This window comes from Sorghum bicolor, chromosome 1 (assembly GCF_000003195.3).
Source record: "Sorghum bicolor cultivar BTx623 chromosome 1, Sorghum_bicolor_NCBIv3, whole genome shotgun sequence".
Taxonomy (NCBI): Eukaryota; Viridiplantae; Streptophyta; class Magnoliopsida; order Poales; family Poaceae; genus Sorghum; species Sorghum bicolor.
In genome coordinates, this window is record NC_012870.2 from 24,966,359 (window position 1) to 24,977,850 (window position 11,492).

General features: G+C 45.7%; 1 pseudogene; it reads right to left on the bottom strand.

Moving 5' to 3' along the window:
* LOC8059435 lies at positions 9,152-10,930 on the bottom strand (annotated as a pseudogene).

Below are 11,492 nucleotides of genomic sequence, written 5' to 3' on the forward strand. Positions count from 1 at the left end.
AGATGGTGTTTGCTCGGATGCTGGCACCTGGTAAAGAGGCTAGGAAGAACAATTGAACTAGAACGGTGGAGGAGCACTACCATGCACTTGTATATGTAGGTGTTGATGCCCTGTATACAGTGACGAAGCTCGTCAATTCCGAAGCCTAGGGACCACTATCAAAACATGTATACCACCCGCACCAGATTAAAACACCGCCAGCATGGGGTGTAATACCAATAGATAACAAAGGTAGCTCATAAATGCGTAAGTTTTGATGATATCTCAGTTCCATATTTAAATCCACAACATAATTTATGGAAACATAAAAGTGGTTGAAAGATACCTAATTAATGATGGTTTGGTTCACCCTTGCCTCTCATATCTTCATAAAAAATGTTATCAACATTAGAAATAACTTAGGGATTATTTCGCAAACCGTATAAATTGCTATTTGGTTCTACTATTTCTGGTTCTTCGATAACCTCTGATTCTTCTGCTACTTCTGATTGTGTTTATGCAGAAGGATGGGCTTCTGATTGTGCTTGTGCAGAAGGATGGGTTTGGCGTAGGAGCAGGAGCAAACAAAAGGATTCCAATGTCTTGTCCACTTGATTACATAAAAATTAATTTCCACAAGAGTGAATTATTTTGCTTTGGGGAGGCTAAACAATACGAGCAAGAATATGCACAACTGATTAGTTGCAGGACAGGTATTTACCCCTTTAAATACTTGGGAATCCCAATGCATACAAAAAAATTAGGTAATAAAGATTGGCAAGCTATAGAAGATAGGTTTGAAAAGAAATTGAGCTGTTGGAAAGAAAAATTACTCTCAGTAGGAGGGCATTTAGTTCTAATTAATTCGGTGCTATCAAGCTTACCGATGTTTATGATGTCCTTCTGAGGTATCTAAGGGGTGTTACATAGACTTGATGTTTTTAGATCAAGATTCTTCTGGCAGAATGACCAACAAAAGAGAAAATACCGCTTAGTAAAATAGACTGTGATGTGCGAGCTGAAAGAACAAGGCAGTTTGGGTGTTACTAATTTTGAGATCCAAAATAGATGCCTACTTAGTAAATGGTGGGTCAAATTATGTAACAAAGATGGCTTATGGCAACAATTGATTAAAAATAAATACTTAAAAAATAAAACAGTTGGAGAAGTTCAAAAGAAGGCAACAGATTCTCATTTATGGAAAGGCCTTGTAAATATCAAAGATCAGGTCATACAACTTGGAAGATTTAATCTAAGAAACGGAAAATAAACGAGGTTCTGGGAAGATATTTGGATTGGGAGTTGTTCTCTTCGAACTAAATTCCCAAGGTTGTTCAACATAGTGCACAAGAAATACGACACTGTGTCAAATGTGTTGTCATCTAATCCACTTAATGTTTCTTTTTGGAGGGCGTTAGTGGAAAATAACTTGTGGGATTGGAATAGGATCGTTGCATCAGTAGCAACTTTGTAGTTACAAGAAGAAAATGACGTCTTTGTTTGGTCTCTAAACTCGAATGGTTTATTTACAGTTCGATCAATGTATGTGTATTTAGTCAATAATGGTGTGCAGGTCTCAATGGAAATTTGGCATGCCAAGTTATCTATGAAAATAAAAGTCTTTATGTGGTACTTAAATAAGGGTTTTTTTTGAGTTTTGACAAAGGACAACTTAGCAAAAAGAAATTGGAAGAGACATATAGGTTGGTTCTTCTTTCTATAATACTCTAGAATCAATCTAGCACTTTTTTTTAAATGTGCCTATGCTATGTTTCTGTGGACAGCAGTACACATGGTTTTGGGCATTGCCCAACCCACGGATGCTAATGATCTTTTTAATTGTTGGTCAAATGGAGGGGGAACTAATCACAATCTAAACTTATTGACTTCTACCGTCATATTATGTTGGTCATATCAAGAAATGAAATTGTTTTTGATAAATATAGATCTAAATCTTTTTTGCAGGTGCTATTCAGAGGGACGTACTGTCTCCGACAACGGGCCATGTTACAACATTTTGAAGACCGTCAGCAACAGTTAGTCGACACTTGTCGGTCTCTTGAAACTTCGTGTCTCTAGATGTTTTCATTCTTTAGCTGGTCGTATGTTTTTAGGATTGATTTACATTGATCTTCGTGTGTCGAACTTTTTTCAGTTACTGGGTTTTCCTTTGTCTACTTATGACCTCGGTTGTGTTAATATTTGGCTTTCCCGTGACAGTTTGTTAGACCTTATAATAATTTGGTCTGAGTTCATCCCATTTGGATGAATGAAGTCGGATAGACTATCTATTCTTTATTAAAAAATCAATTAATCATTCATGAAATTTTTTTATCAGGAAGAATTGTAGAATTTATTCGAGAATGAGGAACTAGAATTTACTAGGGCTCAAAGCCTCATTCAGTCAGAAAGTATAGTATGGATGTGTCCTAGTGGTGGTGGCTGGTACGATGTGGCGCTCTGTCTACGCTGGACGCTGCGACAAGGATGCTGGTGCCCGGCTCGCTAGCCAGGCGGTGCGCGAGGCTGTGAGCAGCGACTAGGCGCCAGGCCCCGGGCGTGTAGCCGCCTAGCGGGCCTCGGGCAGTCAGGTGGATAGCCTCTTGCGGGCTGCGGCAGGGGCGATTTGTCGGCCGACAGCTGCTGCCTGCTACAGCTGGGTTGACTCTTTGACGGATGAGAGATGACGGGTGGAGACGCCGAGTCGGGATTGCGGTGGGGTAGCGGGGCGGCGGGCGGAGAAGGATCGTGGTCGCGGCGGAGTCAGGTCTTCTCTCTCCCCTACACGTGTTGGGTCGGTTGGGAGTAAAAATCTGGCCCAATCTTTCCTCACCCAACAACTTTTCACTTAGCTTATTAAATCTTTCGACATATGAATAGAGCATTAAATGTAGATAAAATAACTTATTATACAGTTTGATTGTAAGTAGCGTGATAATTTTTTAAAAAGATAATTAGTCAATAATTAATCACAATTGCTACAGTGACCAATGTGTGCTAATGGTGGATTAATTAAGTTTAATAGATTTATCTCGTAGTTTTGAGACGACCTATACAATTTGATTAGTCTATGTTTAACTTCAAATATGTGTCGGCATAACATCCAAAAATTTTTCCTTTTTAAACTAAACAAGGTCTTAGTAAGGCGCTCGCGCTCCACAATGGATGGGAGGCCTAGAGTGAAATTTAGGGACTAGGGTTTAGGGTTTTAGGTATAGGGTTTAGGGTTTAGGCTTTAAAAGAAAAAGAAAATAATCGTTTGATTTTTCTCCCTAGTATATAAAATAGATTTTTAACCTCTCTCGATTTTTAAAAATTATTCAGTTTTACACTGTGAGCAGTTGTGATGGTGGCTTGCTGATGTGCCGCTACGTCAAAGGAGATAATTAGACTAATAAGTTCAAAGTTCAAGAAGTTCATGAGACTAATATCCAAACATATTTTAACATAAGATTAATACAACTAAAAATCCTAAAACTTAGTTTAATCTTATAAAATTTATTTTAGCTCAAAATTTTTTGAAACTAGCTTTAGATTTTTTTTTTCTTCATCTAAAATCATGCTCGATATTGTGGTGCCTAGCTTGAAATATCTTGTTCATGTCACTTGATTCAATTCGTACAACTATCATGACTAGTGTGCTACCATCTAGATTTTACTGCCACGTTACGCTCCATAATTCATTGCGCTAAAACTCAACTAAATAATATTTGTAAAACTTAATTAAATATATCAAACAGAGGGTGAATACATGTTGCCACTAACAAAACTACTTTGAAAAATCATCTAGGGTAGGAGATCAATGCCCTCTACAATCCTTTTTTTTAAGGTCCGGTTACCCGGCCATATATTGATAAGAGGGGATAAGAGTTTTACAGCATAGACGCGAGAGGCGCAGCCCACAGCAGCAGACTGCTACCGGGGAAAAATACAATTAGCTATATTCTCCCAAAGTTGTGGCCAACAAAGAGGGATCTAAGAGCTTTTCCACCGGCATTAGCCCATAAGAAGGCTTCTTCGCTGATTTGGCCAAAGACCTGTACCGCCGTGCAAGTCTTGTTGTTGAAGACAGCAACATTTCGCCGATTCCAGATGCACCATAGCGTGAGGATGGCCAGTGTGTGGCCCTTTTTGCTCCCGCGATCAATCATCACTAGGAACCAATCTTCGACGTCTCTTGTTTCGCCCCACTGTACCGGTTGTAGATTGTTGCAGTTACTCCAGGTAGCTATCCGGTCCCATACAGTCCGGGAGAAGGGGCAGTCGATGAATAGGTGTGTGATAGTCTCCAAGTTCCGAACGCATAAGCCACAGAAATAATTGTTTTCCAAGCCGCGCACCTGCAGTCTTGCCGCTGTCCATAGGCGATCCTGTAATAGTAGCCAGAGAAAAAATTTGCATTTTGGAGGTGCCCATGCCTTCCATATCAGCCTAGGAAAATTGGAGAGTATGCAGCCGCTGAATTGGATGTTATATGCAGATTTTGCAGTATACTTCCTGGAAGGGTCGAGCTTCCAACAAAACTGATCTTTCTCAGAGGTGTCTAGGTTAAGTTCCAAGGATTGCAACACATTCCAGAGCCCAAAGAATTCAGCAAGAAGGTCATTGTTCAGACTGTAGGCGATGTATTTGATCCATTTGCCATTCTGTGGAGCATCATGCACTGTTCTGTTCTTCCTTCTGCTTTGACCGTACAACAGCGGGAAACGGAGCAGCAGAGGTCGACCATGTGCCCAGCTAGAGTGCCAGAACAAAGCTTTTTGTCCATTCCGTAGAGAGACTGTGGTTGCTGCCACAAAAAGGGCAGCGTCGGCATCGTCGATTGGAAGTGTCGTTCCCAGCCATGCTTTATGGGGCTCTGCCCAAGCATACCATAACCACCGGAGACAAAGTGCCCGGCTGAATTTCTCCAGGTCTAGGATGCCTAACCCTCCAAATTCAACAGGCTTCATGGCTAGACTTCAGGCCACCTTACATTTGCTGCATGTTAATTCACTGTCACCAGCCCACAGAAATCGGCGACGTGCTTTATCTATATCTTTCAGGAATTCTTTTGGAACCTTGAGTGCTGAAAGAAGATAGATTGGGATTGCACTCAGGACTGAGCGCACCAGCTCACGCCGTCCAGCTCTATTAAGGAGACGACCTTGCCATCCTGTCAGCTTCGTTTTTGCTCTGTCCAAGACATTCTGTAGGTGCACCAATTTGAGGCGGCCTAATGTAATTGGCAGTCCTAAGTACCTTATTGGGAAGGATACTTTTTGACCTGCAAATGGCTCAAGAATGTGGTCCACATCAATTCCCAGACATCTGATGGGCGCGACCATACATTTCGCGAGATTTAGCTTAAGGCCACTCACATTTCCAAACTGCTCCCGGATGCTGAGGAGTGCACGGACTTCTTGTACCGGATTGAGGAAAATGACAGCATCATCAGCATACAGTGACAATCTCAGCTTAGCGTACTTACCACGCAACGGACTTAGAATCCCATCCTCTGTGGCAATGTCAAGAATCCGCTGCAAAGCATCGATGGCGAGGATGAACAGATACGGGGATAGCGGATCACCCTGACGAAGTCCCCGCGCATGGTTTATTCTTTCCCCTGGAACTCCATTCAGCAAAACTGAGGAGTGTGCACTACTGAAAAGGAGGCTTAACCAATTCCTCCACCAGCAACTGAAACCTCTTTGCTCGAGTAGTTCAAGGACATACGCCCAGGAGACTGTGTCAAAGGCCTTAGAGATATCCAGTTTGAAAAGAAGGGCCGGCGTCTTCATCCTATGGTATGCTCTGGCTAAATTCCGCACATACAGGAAGTTGTCTTGGATACAACAGCCTTGGATGAATGCACTTTGTGAGCTGGAAATAAACTAGTCAATGTGTGCTGACAATCGTATAGATAATGTCTTCGTGATCAGCTTTGCAAAGGAGTTTATTAAACTAATTGGTCTAAAATCTGTTGCATGTTCAGCGATGTCCTTCTTCGGGATGAGGGCAATAAACGCCCCATTGAGGCGCTCCAAAGGCCCAGTACGGAGGTGGTAGAAGCAGTCTATCGCAGCCATAAGGTCATTCTTGATGATGTGCCAGCAAGCCTTGTAAAAGGTTCCAGTGAAACCATCAGGTCCAGGGGCTTTGTCTCCCGGCAGTGCATGAACTGTGTTCATGATTTCCTCCTCTGTGAATGGGAGGTCAAGCGCTGGGTCATTGACCTGGCTGAGTTGAAGTCGATCCCAATCAAGCGTACATGTTCTCTGCGATGTGGCTCCAAGGATGAGCGCAAAATAATGGTGCAAAGTGGCCTCCTTCTCATTGTGATTCCAGATAATGCTGCCATTGCCTTGTTTGAGGTAGGCGATCAGGTTTCTGTTTCTTCGGTTCTTGGCCTTCTGATGGAAGAATTTAGTACATGCATCACCCTCTTTTATTTGTAGCAGCCGGGAGCTCTGCCGTCTTCGAGAGCGCTCAATAGCTGCCCACCCTAGCACCCTGGCTTTGAGTTCTTTGTGCAGTCCTAGCTCTTGAGAGGTATTAGGGGCCTAGATTCTTGAGCAGCATCTAGGCGAAGGATGACTTCATTTGCCATAAGGAGTTGTGTTCGAGCTTCACTAAATAGCGTCCTGCTCCAGTGTCGAAGGGATCTTGCTGTGGTGGAAAGGCGGTTGCAGAAGACCATTAAGGGAGATGTTCCTCGTACCGGGCTACTCCATGCAGCAGAAACAATGTCTAGGAAGGTCGGCACGCGTATCCAGAATTGCTCAAATTTGAAGCTGAATACCCTTGGCGCCTGTTGCTGACTGCCAAGAAGAAGAGGGGAATGATCTGAAAGGGAACTAGACAGTGCTTGAAGGGTGACAGAAGGTAAGAGTGCATCCCATTCCTTGTTACAGAATACCCTGTCGAGCCGAACAAGAGTGGGCCGTGCCCGTCCATTGCTCCAAGTATAACGCCTGTTCTGCAGTCTGAACTCCATAAGCTCGCTGGCATCAAGGGCACGGCGGAACAGATCCATGAATCTACGATTAATATTGTTGTTGTTTTTGTCCCTCGCCTCGTAAATCAAATTGAAATCCCCCAAGCATAACCATGTTGTTCCCATGCCGGCTGACAACCAGTAAGTTCATTCAAGAAGCAGGCCTTCTGGCCGTCATCTGTCGGACCGTACACAGAGGTAAGGAGGAAGGAGGTATTGGAGAGCTTCAGCGTTATCCTAAGAGATATGCTGAACCTCTGTCTTGTTGGCGTCTCAGCATGAACCAGCCTCGGGTCCCAGGCCACGAGGATACCGCCACGGGTGCAGTCAGCCACGAGGTATTCAAAGGATGTATATATTGGCCCTAAGAATTCCGAGGCCAAAAAACTGTCCACGGTATCCAGCTTAGTCTCCTGGAGGCAAACAATGTTGGGTCCTGCTTGTTGGATCAAGATCTTCACTGCTTCTCTCCGTGCAGCACAGTTAAGACCACGGACATTCCAGTTGATCAATTTGATGTCACCCATTGGAAACAAACAAACAAACAGCTACAGACCACAAATCCCACCATTTGAACAGCCAGATAACAGCCATGAAGAGCCAGCAAACCGTGAACTAAATTGGAAACAAGAAACATTACATCTGCCATGCAGCTACCTCCATCTGTAGCCCAGTACAACAACCAACCAGGAAGAAAACACCAACACATAGTAGTCCAGTACAACAGCCAACCACGATCAAGCCACCAACTCAGAGCACAAGCAACATTGCAAACAGAACCAGACAGAACCGGTTGAGGACCGGCCGGCGCTGACACTAGCCTAGGATACATGGATAGAAACGAGAACTGCTACAAGCTCGATGCATCTGACAGTCTAAGCCACCTCCATCTGTGCCCCACCAGACTCAGCTGCGATCGCCGCCAGCGCCTGGGACAACTCCTTGTTCCCCAGCCTTGTTGCAGCCCTGATGGCCTCTACAGCATTGTCCGGGAGATCTTCCCCGTACATGTCGAGGTAGGCCGTGACCGCCGCATCCGGTGCCGCTGACTTGCTGTTGATGAAGTTGAGCTCGCGCATGAGCCTGTGCTGGGCGCGCTCGGCAACCGGAAACGGAGAAGCCCGGGCTGCGAGACGCGTGCTTGAGCGGCTGGGAGCTGCCGCCCGCCTCCTGTTACGGCTGCTGGTCGAGGCGGTCGGTTCAGGCCTCTGCAGAATTGGGGGTGGCACAGCCTTGAACATACCTGCAGCGAAGGAAGCATAGTCGTCATCACGCTCCGTGCTCAGGACCGCATCAGTTGCCTGATCTGTCTCCTGGTTTGGGACGAGCCCGGCCTTTGGGCCCTCAGCACCGGTGGCCACGCCGCCGGAGCCTAGGCTATTGTCGCTGGCCTGGCCTGGCCTGCCCCATCAATCTCCATCCGTGTAACCAAGTCTGAAATGTCCATCAATAGGTGGTCGGGCCTCTTATCAGACCCCTCGAGCTGCACCCCTGGCCCAAACACAATCTCCTTCTGGTATTTCTTAGGCTGGGCCGAGGGTGGGCCAGCCCAGAGCGAGCTCACGGGATGATACTCCGGTGAGCCCAGCCTTCCGCCGTCGAGGTTGCCGTCGCTGCTGTCGGGCGAATAGCACAGTGGCACGCTGGCTGCAGCGCCCGTGCAGCCGAACTCATGAAGCATTGGGACCGTGCTTCATTTGTGCTTCTATGTAGTTCGAAAAGTGTTTATCAAAACGGTCATTAAAATGGCCACTAACGGAAAATGGTGGTGAGATGTTTTGTTTAGGGGGTAAATGAAAATTAAACGGCTGATGATTTCAACAGTAAAAATCACAGAGGAAATGATCTAAACGCCCTAAAAAGAATGGAGGTAAACGCTATTGATCAGGCTAAATGTCTGTTTAGGCGAACACTAGGTAAATCCAAATTGAGTTTTACATGCATAATAACATTTACTAGTAGAAAACAATGACCAACAGGATCCAAAATATGCTTCGTTCCAAAGCATTTTGTTTTCCAACTATAAGCTTCATTAGTAATCAGTTGATCCACCTTACTCTGGTCCTGCATATCCAACAGAAAAGAAAGATGAATTCTCTCTGAAAATTGAAACCATAGCATTGCATGACAACGACACTCTAAGAAAACTAGCACATTATTACCAGTGATCATAACGACATCAGTTATCTATCATGCTTAAAGTGCCGCGAGCTTGGCGATGAGATCTATCAGGACAGATGGGCACATGCTTCTCAGATGGTCCAAACCACCGACCGCCATGACTTGTTTCAGATGAGCAGGGCAGTCCAGGAAGTCCAGGCATTCCTCCTTGAGCCGTCGGCAATGGTGCTGCTCAGCTAGCGCAAGGATTGTAGCCACTGTTTTCGTGCTGATGTATCTGCCCAACTTTGTTTCGCACATCAGCCTCAGCTTCTGGATACCATACCCCTCTGCTGCCACAAGCAGTTGCTGCCACATCACATTGGCATCGGCATGATCGTCGTTTTCCGATACCTCTTCTTTCTCATCTTCCTTCGTCTCTGGCACAGAATCACTGTAAATGAAAGTGAGCAATAACTTGAACACTCTTGCTTCCATGTCGTCTATGCGTATGACATCTGAGGCTGTGTCCTTCATCGGGCCCAAGAGCTCAGCCCTGAAAACTGCAGATCTGGCAGCGAGCAAACACCGGTGTGCACGGAACGTCTCACCACCAACCCGAAATGTCACATCCGTTCTCTCTTCAGACAGGAGGAGACTAGACAAATGCTGGTGCAAATCAGATTCTGGAACATCAAAAACCGGCGGCAGAGCTCCTGCGCCGGAGTCCCTAGTGTTGACATCAATCTTCACGGATGCAAGCTTCCCAATGAGATCTTTCAGAACAGAGGGGCAGCTACTAACCAAAGGTTCCAAGCCGTCGAGCGCCATTACTTGCTGTAGATTGGCAGGAGATTTGAGGAAATCCAAGCAGGCCTGCTTGAGCCCTCGGCAATGGTGCTGCTCAGCCAGCGCAAGGAAAGTTGCCACCGTGCTTGTGTTAATGTATGCACACAACTCTTGTTCACAAATCAGTGTCAGCCTTGGGAGATCATATCTGTCTGCTGCTTAAATCAAGTGCTGCCACATAATCTCGTCTTTCTCTATGTCGTCGACCTCCGGCACTGAATCACTGTATATGAAACCGAGCAAAAGCTTGAACACTTTTTCCTCCATGTCCCTTACATGCACGACACCGGTGGTGGTTCCCTCCTTCATGGGACCAAAGAGCTGTGCCTTGAAGACAGCAGATCGTGCTGCGAGGACGCACCGGTGTGCCCTGAACGTCCCGCCCCCGACCTGAAACGTCACGTCGGCGCCGGCGCCGGACTGAAGGAGATCACCGAGATCCTGTCGAATATCAGGTGGAGGAGGCAACACATTGCTGACCGGGACAGTGCCGCCGGCTTCGTTGATGTTGACATCCTTGGTGATGACGATGTCGCACCTTATGGTGAAGCTATCATTCTTCAGATATTTTGACTTCTCAAAGATCTCTCTTTTCGTTAAATATGGTAGACTGAAACTGTAAGGATAACGGCTAAAGAATCTGAGAGTTTGTTTTGCGCCATCAAGCAATGCCGGGCAGTAGTTCTGATTCTGAAGAACCTGATCAACAACGAAACTGAACTCATACTGCACCATCACAGGATCGACAACATTACCTTGATCAAGGAAGAGATAAAAGGACATGAAGCCATCCTGTTCTGCTCCGTAGCCATTGGGGTAGCACTGAAGAGTCCACCGGTAGTCTCCAACTCTGAAATGGCGGGATTCTATGCAATCGCCATTGGGGATGTCCTTCACGAGAGAGGAATACCCATTGACCACTAGGAGGTGGTACCCGCTGTAGGTGACGGCAGTAGTGGCTGCAGCAGGTTGCGGTGGCCTGACCTCTCCGACGACAGATACGCCGGCAAATGACATGGAAGCCATGGTTCCTTTCAATACTGAAGACTGAAGATACAAGATGGTGTTGCTCGAATGCGCTGGGACTTGGTAAAGAGAGGCTACAAACACTTGGCTTGACCAAGAACAATGGAGGCACTTGTATATGTAGTTGTTGATGTCCTGTGTACACACTTGTTTGAAATAATATAGCGTTCACAACTCGTCTTGGATCCTTCATTTCCGCGATAGCTGTTTGGAGACTCTCTGAAACTCCGTCTCTTGGACTTCTGAAGCTGTGGAGTAACTGCTTGGACTCTTCGAGAGTCGGGAATTCACGGTCGCAGAGATTTTTTTTCCAGCCATTGAGGGAAGCCCGTGGGTCGAGCAGGAAGCAGCGTCTTCACTCCTCGTCTTCGTGCCGTTGGGCGTGTCTATAGCCTCGCCTCCTTGTTTAGAATTTTTTTTTATTTGGACACTTTAAAGGCACTCACAATACAGACTCTATCATAGAGTCTAAAGTTATTTATTACCTCGGATAATGTGGATTTGAAATCTAAATAAGACTTGGAGTCTTATTTTTTCTACCTTTTTCTTCAATAAATATGCT